Genomic DNA, 12,042 nt, shown 5'->3' with positions numbered 1-12,042 from the left:
CCTGGAAACTTAATTTACATAAGTGGGCCGGCAGGGGCTTGTGGTGGGAGGAGTGTGAGCTTTGCTACCCGATAAATACAGGTAGGAATCCTGCCTCTATCGCTCGGTTCTGTGATATTGGACAAGTTTCTTTTGTGTGTGTGTGTGTGTGGTATGCGGGCCTCTCACTGTTGTGGCCTCTCCCGTTGCGGAGCACAGGCTCCGGATGCGCAGGCTCAGCGGCCATGGCTCACGGGCCCAGCCGCTCTGCGGCACGTGGGATCTTCCCGTACCGGGGCACGAACCCGTGTCCCCTGCATCGGCAGGCGGACTCTCAACCACTGCGCCACCAGGGAAGCCCTGGACAAGTTTCTTAACCCTTCTCAGCCTCAGGTCAGGGATACTTCCTAACTTACAAAACTGTTGTAAGAAACAGATCATGGATTGCCGAGTGGTTGGTATACAGAGGCACTCACTACACTGTAGAACTCAGGGTGTGCCCCGCAGGGCACTGGCCTGATGCTCACTTTGCTGGGGGCCAAGGAAAGAGTAAAGACAGTAAGAGGCTAGCAGGACCCTGGTGAGAGCAACGTTAAACTCCCATTAGCTACTTAATTTGTTTTTCTTGTCCTTATCACAACCTCACCAGCATTTCCCCCAACTTCAAGTCAAATGATGACCCAAAGAGATGACAAGACAAAATGATGTCAATATTGTGAGGAGTCTGAAATTTTTACCCTCTTTGGAGGCTAACAAGTGAGCCAGCCACAGCTTCATTGATGCTGGCATTGACATCCCCTGGTCCGAGACAAAGGGCATTATTACTCGCAGCACAGCAGGCAGCGTGAGCTTCACATTCTCATGGCTTCCTCTTGAGCCCCGAGTCCCATGGGGGTGATGCCGAGGTGGGCACAGGCGGGTGCTATGCACACAGTGGATTTATGTCAAAGCTGAGGAACTGTGAGCTTAGAAAACCTCCGATCTTATAGTGGGCTCTTAGCAAACCTGCCCAACCTTTGTTCCAGAGACAGACATGACCTTTATTATCCTTGCCAGAAAACAAATCTGCCCTCAGCCCCTGAAAGAGACTCTATCTCTATCCTCCAAGGCTTTTTTTTGTGTACAATATCCTTGGAAAGACGGTCTGGGACAAGAGTTGTTACAATGCATGTAGAAATGACACAGAGAATTACCCTCTATCCCCCAACAAATAAGACACAGCCAGAGGCAGAACTCAAAAGAAGACAGTGTGATTAGATGGGAGGTGTTTAAAAATTTATTAATTTATTTTATTTTATTTATTTATTTTTTTGCGGTATGCGGGCCTCTCACTGCTGTGGCCTCTCCCGTTGCAGAGCACAGTCTCAGGACACGCAGGCTCAGCGGCCATGGCTCACGGGCCTAGCCGCTCCGCGGCATGTGGGATCTTCCCGGACTGGGGCACGAACCCGTGTCCCCTGCATCAGCAGGCAGACTGTCAACCACTGCGCCACCAGGGAAGCCCTAATAATTTATTAATTTAAGCAATACAATTGATAACTTCCCATGGAACCTTAAATAACATAGCTCTCAATTGCCTGAGAATAGAGGGAGAGATGATTATTGCTCCCTTACATCCTAGTTTGGAAGCCGCCGCCTGCACCGGTCATAGCACCTCGGCTGTGGGGACTCGGCACCTATGATCCCATCTTGGCTAAAGGGCCTGGACTGATGTTTTGGTCCATGCAATTTCCAGTTAGCTTGGAAATGGGATTTTAGCCTATTGAAAGGAAATGCACTAGGGACTTTTTTTCCCCTAGTTAATGCAAAGGAAAGAAATAAGATAGTCCCTTCTGAGTTTCTTTGGACTTTATGAGATGAAAAATGGTTTTGGAAAAAGAATTCCTTCAGAGGCCACATTTGGAGATTCTGGAATCCTGAGATTTATCCAGATAAATCGTCTTATCAACGTGCGTTTGTGAGGTCAGACATGGTTCTCGTAATGACTTGAGGACCTGGAACACACGCCACCAAAGAGCTTCCAGCATTTCAGGTCCTACCTCGGAGCACACCCTTTGGAGTCCTAAAAACGGAACCACCTTGAGGACCTTACACCCTTATTTGGAGGCACAGCCGTGCCTCCACTTTTAGACCACCCAGGGATCTGGTATCCTACGTTTTGGTTCAAAAGTATTTTCAATATTTGCCGCAGGGCTTCCCTGGTGGCGTAGTGGTTAAGAATCCTCCTGTCAATGCAGGGGACGCGGGTTCGTGCCCCGGTCCGGGAAGATCCCACATGCCGCAGAGTGACTAGGCCAGTGAGCCACAAGTACTGAGCCTGTGCGTCTGGAGCCTGTGCTCCGCAACGGGAGAGGTGCAACTGAGAGGCCCGCGCACCGCGATGAGGAGCGGCCCACGCTTGCCGCAACTGGAGAAAGCCCTCACGTGGAAACGAAGACCCAACAGAGCCACAAAAAAAAAAAAAAAAAAAATTGCTGCAAAATGAAGTAATTGTCATAGTAAGGAAGTCAGGGGCTGCCTTGTTTGAGAGTCTGATGACAGAGCAGCCAGGGCAGGTGGGGGGTGAGAGATGGGTGATTCAGGCAATGTCCTCCTTGCTTTCACTTCAGAGAGAAGGATGCAGGAGCCCCAGATCTGCGAGGCCAGAGACCTGGTTCTCAGCCCTAACACTTCCTTCTCCCTTGCTTTCCACCTCTGATCAGTCAAAAAGTACTGTTGGGGCCCCTAAATGTTTTTGCAGCTCTGCCCAACAGTCTTTTTTTTTTTTTTTTTTTTTTTTTTACTGAGAAATTCTCTTATTTTATTCCCTTGTGGTCTTATTTGTTTACATATAAAAAAATCCATCTGAAATATTTCGTTTTTGTTGTTTCATCCTGTGAGGTAGAAATCTCATTGGATTTTTCTCAGGCTCCCGAGAAGAGTTGTCAGTGCTTCCTTCCTGTCCCTAACACCTGCCCACCCCGCCTAGAGCACACCGAAGACACCCCAGAAATGCACCCAGAGGGGAGACAACCCTTACTTTCATTCTACTCAAGTTCTTTCCCGTTGCCCAGAATTCCGTTTCCTTCAGTCATCGCTAGGTGTCACCCGAGAGGAGCCTCTCCAGGCTGGATTTTCAGCCCAGACACAGAGGTTTGGCTGGCCTAGGGACACTGGGAGGCTTGGGGGTCCCGCCCCGCCGCCGGTGCCGAGCCTGAGCTCTGCCCCAGTGCTGGGCCCCCAGCTCTGTCTCCTCCCAGCACCTGGGGCCCGGCGAGTGGCCCTCTCGGCAGAGGGGAGCTCCACCCCCGGCGTCCCTATCCCCAGCGAAGGAGACTTGCCCTCTGTGATTTTACATGGAATCTGCCAGCAAGAGCCGCCTGAGAGACTAGACAATGGAGCTCTCTGTATCACTGCAGAAAAGGAGAACAAAAATGCTGACACTTCAGTGATTACATCTGGTATCCGCAGTCACCTGGGAACATCCCAAAGATGACCCAATAGATGAGACGTACCTTTTCTTCAGAGCTTAAATTAGCTTTCAAATATCTAAAAGGTTAGAGATATATCATTTAATTAGAGGGAAACTTAGCTTCCTTCTCCATCCCCATAAAGCACTGGCGTGTGTGTGTGTGTGTGTGTGTGCACGCTCGCGTGCCTGTGTGTGTGTTTTCCTTTACATTTTTTGTTTTTTATTCTTTTAAATTGAAGTATAGTTGATTTACAATGTTGTGCCACTCTCTGCTGTACAGCAAAGTGACTCAGTTATGCACATATAGACATTCTTTTTACTTTGTATTTTTTGCACGGCTTTTGCAATGCTGGGAGCTGCAAATAGCTACAGGCTTTCTGTACTCTACATAAGGTGGCCACACATTACAACAGGCTTTTTTTGTTTGTTTGTTTATTTATTTATTTTTGGCTGTGTTGGGTCTTCGTTGTTGCAGACGGGCTTTCTCTAGTTGCAGCGAGCCGGGGCTACTCTTCGTTGCAGTGCGCGGGCTTCTCATTGCGGTGGCTTCTCTTGTTGCGGAGCACGGGCTCTAGGCGCGCGGGCTTCAGTAGTTGTGGCTCGTGGGCTCTAGAGCGCAGTCTCAGTAGTTGTGGTGCACGGGCTTAGTTGCTCCATGGCATGTGGGATCTTCCCGGACCAGGGTTCGAACCCATGTCCACTGCACTGGCAGGCGGATTCTTAACCACTGCGCCACCAGGGAAGTCCCGACAGTTATTTTAAGTATTCTGTTTTAGTATCAGCACTCAGCACAGTGCCTCACATGGACTACTGAATAAATGACTGATTTTATGGCCTTATTCACACTGGGATTTTGCTAGTAAATATGGATACACAGAAAACCCATTTGGTAAATATTCCTTAATTCTCCCTTGCTAAAACAAATTCCAATAACTCCTGTGCCTCTTCACTCTTTTGTCTAGCAGGGATCTCACTTGTCAGCAGAAGTGAACCATGTGGTCACTGCCCGAAGGCCCCATGTTATGCATTGTCACTGCTTTGCACATTCAGAACAGATTTGTTTCCTCACCAACCATGAGAAGCTGTGTCTTAAACAACTGGAGCAAAATTATATTTGTCAAACATCAAGAACAAAGTGCATTTTTATAAGTCAGTAGTCTTGTTTATAATCAATTCAGTTTCCTGAATATTCGAAATTCAGTCATCTGGCTGTAGGTTTCTGGCTTATTTACATAATAATGCTTAATAAAGCTCAGAAACCACTTTCAGCTATATCTTTGTACTATGAGTCCAGCAGACTGAGGAATTACACTAGTAGTTTTGTCAACCCTTCTCCCGATGCACGTGGACCCCAGGAGTCCCAGTATTGGCAGCTGTGGTTTGCCCGCCTGCACTGCACCACAGCTCAAGTGTGTTACCTTCCAGGTGTTTAGTCCATGACTGAAGAGCTGGCGAGGACTTCAAACTCATTGCATTGTGCTGCAGGTTAGTTTGATTAATGCCAGGTCCAAGCTTGAGGCAGCTTGATTCTAACATGTGTTTTGCATGGGGGGCTAGGACCACAAGGGTTTGAATTGAATGATGGTTTTTTCGGCTGAAGAAGAAAGGAAGAACTTAAAAAAAATTTTTTTTTTTTTGGCTGCACCACACGGCATATGGGATCTTAGCTCCTGGACCAGGGATCGAACCTGTGCCCCCTGCGGTGGAAGTGTGGAGCCCTAACCACTGGATCACAAGGGAATTCCAAGAACTTTTCATTTTTTCATATGCATCTGGGATAAAAATTAAGATGAGAAGGACTTGTAATTCAGACACCAGTTCCTTGGTTAATCTCAAAGACCAGGGGACCAGGACAGAAGATGTTTGGAGCATGTGAAGACCATGCCGTGGGCAGAGACGTGGGCTTTCCCGGGGATAGCTGTGGCAGTCACGGAGGATACGGGTTGCCTTCCTGTGACTTCAGGAGTGGCCAGCGTCACAATGACGGTTGGAATTCATGGCTACAAGAGAGAAAACATCTAGGACTCTGAGAAAAAAATTGTGAACTAGGGAACAGGCTGAGGCCCTTCATGAAGAGATGGGCTAAAAGCCAGTGAAACTGGAGCTGTTAATGTTGTTGGGGGAAAAATCCCAGTGTCCTGCCCTGTCTTCTTCTATGGTGTTGTTGTCAGAGAGCAGAGACCAGCCAAGAAAATCACATTAATTCTGGTCTTTCCTGGTGTCTCTCAAGTGACATTCAAAAGGAAATGCAGTTTACAGTCTGCAGTCTCACTCACTGAATCTCCTTTCCCCTTCCTCCCCAGCTCCCACTCTCTCACTCAGGCCTCCTGCTCCCCGCTTCCCTTTCTCAGCCTTTTCTGAGACAAAACTTCCCTCTTAGTGGTGCTCCTCATATGGATTAATCTGATCTGAAGGATGGGTGTGAATTTTCATCAGGATCAGGATGATGTGGTAGAATGCTAAGCAGGAAACACTAGAATGTTCCTCCAGGGGTAAGGAAGGGAAAGCTGTGAGTACTTATGCATTCATAATTTTTGTCCCCATGTGTTGATGGGATTCTAGTTGTCCCCCCAGGCTAGAGAGGCCTGGAGAAACTTTGGTTATATGAAATTGTGAAATTAAAGTTTGTATTTAGTTCTCCAGCTTTCCTTTTCCACAAATTTTCCTCAGCATTCAATTGCTCATGCATTTAGAAAACATTTAGGGAATGCCACTTCTATGCTAGTAGTTCAGAAAGAAAGAAAGAATCTAGAGAAGGAGACAGAGAAGTAAGCAAGCAATTACATTAGTATAATAAACACTATAATAGGGTTATAAAAGTATAGTATAAAAACAATGACTGGTTTTTGCATTTCCCCCTTCCAAAAATTCAGAGGCTTAAATAAAAAGTGTATTTCTCTCTTATGTAACAGTACAAGAGTAAGTGGTCAAGGGATGCTATGAGGTTCTGGAGTTTCATTGTAGCAGGGACCAAGGCTTGTGGCCTATTCATCCAGGTCTTGCCCTGGTCCATGTGGGATATGGTTCACCACCATATCTGCTGGATCTGCATCCTGGCTAGCAGGAAGCGGGAAATGAGAAAGTGCTTCCTTTAAGGAGGTGACCTGGAACTTTGATTCTGCTCACACCCTATGGGCAACAGTTTACTCATTTAATCACATCTAGCTGCAAGGGAGCCTGTGCAATGTAGTCTTTTGCTGGATAGCCATGTGCCAGCAAAACTTGGGTTTTGTATTTAGGGGAGAATGGATTTGTGGGAACCACTCATGATCTCTGCTACAATTGATAGCTAATTCACCATTTCCTAAGACTGTGTGAGCCAAGCAAAATACTTTGTTCTCAGCAGCAATGGCTTTTAACCCTGTAGTTTCCCTACATTCTTCAACATGGCCACAAGATATGGCCAAAATCTGGAAAGGCCATAAGACACTCAGAGGGACACAGATTCTTCTGGTATAGGCAGTATGAGGTATTTGCCAAACAGTTCAAGGCTCTAAGCTAAGGAATCTGAGTGGCAGATACCATTTGGCTCCCTTCCCAGCGCACATGTTCCACCTGCTCATGATGAAAAAGGAGACACTCCCTGGAGGCTTGAGAGTTTATGAGCATGGGGCATTCTGTGTACATCTACTGCTATCCATGTGGGTGCACATCATCTTCAGTGGATCCCCACAGTCCCTCCCAAATTGCATCGTACACTTCATAGGCAACCTCAACAATGTTTTGACAACCTGGTGGAAGACATGCCAAAACTCCTACCAGAACCAAGACCTAGAGCAATAGGAAGGGTGTGGGCCAGAAGGGTGTTCAGAACAGCTCACCTCCCCATTCAGAAGGCTGCACACCAGGTGGCTTGGATGCTGCCATTTCGATATGGATACTTAGATTTGGTCATCTTGACCAGAATAACACCAAGCTACTAATTTTTCTTTTTATTTTCCGGAATGAAAAACTGTGATATTATCTTCATCTAATGATAAAAATAACAAATAGCCATTTTAAAAGAATCAGACAATGCCAAAATTATGACATTACAAACCATCCAGCGCAAAATACTTGAATATTTTTTCCAGAATTTGTTCACTGGATAGGTATAAAAATCACTGGTTTGGGTTTTCTGGGAAGCAGATTCTGAGATGGAGTTTATTGTGCAAGACGTTTCTTAAGAACTGTCCTTGGGGTCAACACCTGTGGAAAGAAGGGGATGAAAGCAGAAACAGGTAGAGAGATAACTCGAGGTGTGTTGCGACCTTGGCTGACCTGACAGGAAGCTCTGGGGTGAAAATAGCCCAGCAGAATTGCTCTCTGTTGAGTTAAAATGACCGTCCTTATACCCTTACCTCCATCAGGAAGTACCCACCCTCCATGCTTGGGAGGGCAGGACATTGGGAGAGGTAGCCCTGCAGCTGGGTTAGTTCCTGACTGCGCTGACAGCAACAAGTCCTCTTTTGAAGGGGCATCTGGGCGGTGCCGCTTCACATCCATCACACAGGCACACACACTATTATTTTAAACAAAAATGTAATCATATCATCTATGCTATTATGACCCTGATATTTTTTACTTAGCAACACAATGTAAACATTTCCTCCATGACCCCAAATATAGATCACATTCATTTTTTTTTCTTTTTTTCTTTTTTTTTGCGGTACACAGGCCTCTCACTGTTGTGGCCTCTCCCGTTGTGGAGCACAGGCTCCGGACGCACAGGCTCAGCGGCCATGGCTCACGGGCCCAGCCGCTCCGCGGCATGTGGGATCTTCCCGGACCGGGGCATGAACCCGTGTCCCCTGCATCGGCAGGCGGACTCTCAACCACTGCGCCACCAGGGAAGCCCCACATTCATTTTTAATTACTGTATATATTGCATTGAATAGATGTACAATACTAACGAAATCCCTGTTGAAGGGCATTTGAGAACCTTTCTATTTTTTTGCCGTCATGAGTACCTCAGTCATGAACATCCTAATGTATATATCTTTTCACACATTCTAATTAACATAAAGTAATTCCCAAAAATGGGATGGGCCAAAAGGTATCCATATTTACATTTGAAGTGTAGTGCCAAAGTACTCCCCAGAACACTGTACCAATTTACGAGAGCACTGAAGATAATCAACATCGGTCTTCTTAATCTTTACTAATCTCATAGGTGAAAAATAACTCATTGTTTTCTTAATAACATTTGTCAGTTAGTAGCCAGGTTAAATGCTGTTTCAGATGTTGACAGATTGTATCTCTTCATTTATTTTTCCTCTCGTGAATTATCTGTACCCATCCTTTGCCCGTTTTTCTCTGGTTTGTAAGTGTCTGTTACATTGAGGATATGTACCTGTTTGGTATGTATAATATAACATTATTTGCTAGTATGTCATCTGTGTCTTATTTTTTCTTTTCCTTTTTCTTTCTCTTCTTATTTTATTTTATTAAACTAACCAAATCCATTTATCACCTCTTTCAGAGTTCTGGTTTGTGTGTTATTCCTAACAAATTTCTCTCTACCCAACTCTACATAGATATTCTCCTGAACTTTCTTCTGGTAATTTTGTAAATCCTTACACTTTCAAGTTTTCTATTAGTAAGTAATATAAAAGATAGACAGTCTCTCCCCAGCCCATTCCTTAATCTCATCTTATTCCCCAACCATACTGAATTACCTGTGATGGAGAAAAGTTATGAAGAAAACACAGTCTTTATATTTCCAGAGGGTCATTTTGATGCAACTGCATCAAGTTGTCTGCTTTAATGGTCTTCCCTCCATCAGAAATGCCCCTGAAGGGCTTCCCTGGTGGCGCAGTGGTTGGGAGTCTGCCTGCCGATGCAGGGGACACGGGTTCGTGCCCCAATCCGGGAAGATCCCACATGCCGCGGAGCGTCTGGGCCCGTGAGCCATGGCCGCTGAGCCTGTGTGTCCAGAGCCTGTGCTCTGCAAGGGGAGAGGCCACAACAGTGAGGGGCCCGCGTAAAGCAAAAAAAAAAAAAAAGAAATGCCCCTGAATGGTCAGACTTTCCGTTTGGAGTTCATGGAAGCCCTGCCTCTACCTGCAATAGGAATCTGAGCCGGGAAGCAGTGTCCTTTCTGCCTCTAGCCTGTGGACCTCAGGCCACCCACCTGGGCATGAGCTATGGACAATGGAAAGTGGACAAAATAAGTTCCAAACTGCAGCAGCTGTCCTAGGCATTTTTCCTGCTCACCTCCATCCGAGCTCCACATTCACCTTTCCTTCTACCCAGTTACCCAGGCTTCCTAGCTCTGTACCTACATTTATAAGTTATCCACTCTGCTTTTCCCTCCTGTTGTTTTTTTAAAACACCTTTATTGAGGTATAATTTACAGACCACAAAATTCACTCATTTTTAATATACATTGCAATGGTTTTTAGTAAATTTACTGTGTTGTGCCACTATCACCACAATCCAGTTTTAGGACATTTCATCACCCCACTAAGACCTTTTCTGTCCATTTACAATTAATCCCCACTCCCATCCCCAACCCCAGGCAACCACTAATCTACTTTCTGTCTCTATAAAGTGGCCTTTTCTGGACAGATCAGATAAATGGAATCATATACCCCTCTAGTTTTGACATTGCCTCTTATCTCCAATGAGAAATTCCAGATTGAACTTCAGCTCTGTGGAAACTGACCAGCTAGACATAGGTTCACAAAACTGGTAAATGACGGAGCTCTGACTCAGATCCAAGTCTTGTGATTCCAAATTCTTTCCACTCCCTCCTGCTTTCCTGATCTGGATACACTTTCAATGGTGAATGGAAAAATTTAGTAATGGCCATTTAAAAAAGCCTCAAAGATCACTGGCCTTCTGAGTCTGGACACAGCTCCTGACTCTTCTCAGCTACCAGAGGTTGCCCCAAAGATCTATCTTTGAATTGGCTTTTGCTTGTCACAGTTGGGCATCTTAGGAAAAATTATGTGAATTGTGACCTGAGTGAGATCTTTCTGGGTGGTATTTTTCTTACAGTACTTTCCCTCTCTGGGTAACTGCAAATAGCAATGGAGAATAAAAGCTAGAAATGTGTTTGATGCACATTGAAAGTTTTCTTTCAGGCTTCTTTTTTAAATACAATAAAAAGGGAAACTACAGATTTGATTTGGGAAGCTGGTGAAGTGTTCTTAAGTTATAACAATCCAGCATGACAGGTATCAATTAATCATAATATAAGGTGATTTTTGTTAATCTTTTGCATTTTTACATAACTAAATTGATTCTTTGAGGGAAGGGAACTGGAAACATGTTTTTAAATTGTTACCCTGGGCTTCCCTGATGGCACAGTGGTTAAGAATCCACCTGCCAATGCAGGGGACACGGGTTCGAGCCCTGGTCCGGGAAGATCCCACATGCCGCGGAGCAACTAAGCCCGTGTGCCACAACTACTGAGCCTGTGCCCTAGAGCCTGTGCTCCGCAACAAGAGAAGCCACTGCAACAAGAAGCCGGCACACCGCAGTGAAGAGTAGCCCCCGCTCTCTGCAAGTAGAGAAGGCCCACGCAGCAATGAAGACCCAATGCAGCCAAAAAAATAAAATAAATAAATATATAAATGCAGTATCTGTGTAGCTAGAATTAATGGGATAATAATTCAATATGACAATTGAATTTATCTTCAAGAAATAATCTTATTGTGACATATCACCAGCTATCTGGACAAAAATGGCTGAACTCAGTTGCCAATTTAGCCTTTAAGAGGAGGCTCCAGAATCCAGAGGGCATATGTGCCTCTTGCCCTCCCCCAACTGAATACCTCCTATACTCCCCTTCATTCTGGACAGAAGGATGGATGGATGAATGGGTAGATGGATGGATGGATGGGAGCTGATCAGCAGCCAGGATGGGAGCTCCTGGGAGGATCTTCAGGGGAGCTTAATGATGACTGTGCTGAGCACCACACCTGCCTGTTGTCAAAGTCACTGGAGCCGTATGTCTGGTGGTGCTATGTCCCTGTCCCCACCATGGACTGCATGCTCCCTAGAATCTGGGCTCCAGCTATGGAACCAGGATTAGACTGGAGCCACAAGACAGGTTTTAGGACTGCATCTTCCCACACCTAGCTGTGTGTCACTTATCCTTTCTGTATCTCATTTTAAAAAGTCTGTAAAATGGCAATACTATTTGCCTTAATCACCCTCTACCTTACAGGCTGGTTTCAAGGAACGAATGGCGAGAAAAGAATGCTGGACAAATGTAAAGTATGATTATTATAACACTGTGCCTGTGTGAGTAAGAGAGAAATAGATACCAAAGCAAAGGTCGAGGACAGAGAGAGAGAAGAAGGAAACCAGGAGAGGGAGAGAAGAAACCACAGTTCCATAGGCACAACTCTTCCTGCAGTCACGTGAAGACACCTTTCCCTATCTTTAGTCTAGTCACCCTCCTCTGAAAAATAGAAAATAATCCACTCCTGTGTTAGGAGATGATTTTACCAATATTTTTCAAGCACCAGAAGTTCAAAAACATTTTAATGTTTTTCCAGGAGAATTAATTTGCTTTTAAAATATAAATGTCCCAATTAAATCCTGGTATGGGATAGTGCCAATCAAAACCTTCATTAACTGGAATGAGAGGTTGAGAACTGACTCACAAGTGAGAAGATGTG

The 12,042-nt window shown here is 45.3% G+C and overlaps 1 protein-coding gene across 1 annotated transcript in view; it reads left to right on the top strand.

Annotated features, from left to right (window-relative positions):
* The window catches only part of MCM9 (minichromosome maintenance 9 homologous recombination repair factor), a 126,042-nt gene that overhangs the window by 101,572 nt on the left and 12,428 nt on the right, over nt 1–12,042 (top strand). The window lies entirely within an intron of this gene.

Source organism: Mesoplodon bidens (genome assembly GCF_964165515.1).
Source record: "Mesoplodon bidens genome assembly, chromosome: 12".
Taxonomy (NCBI): Eukaryota; Metazoa; Chordata; class Mammalia; order Artiodactyla; family Ziphiidae; genus Mesoplodon; species Mesoplodon bidens.
This window is presented reverse-complemented; position numbering and strand designations above follow the sequence as displayed.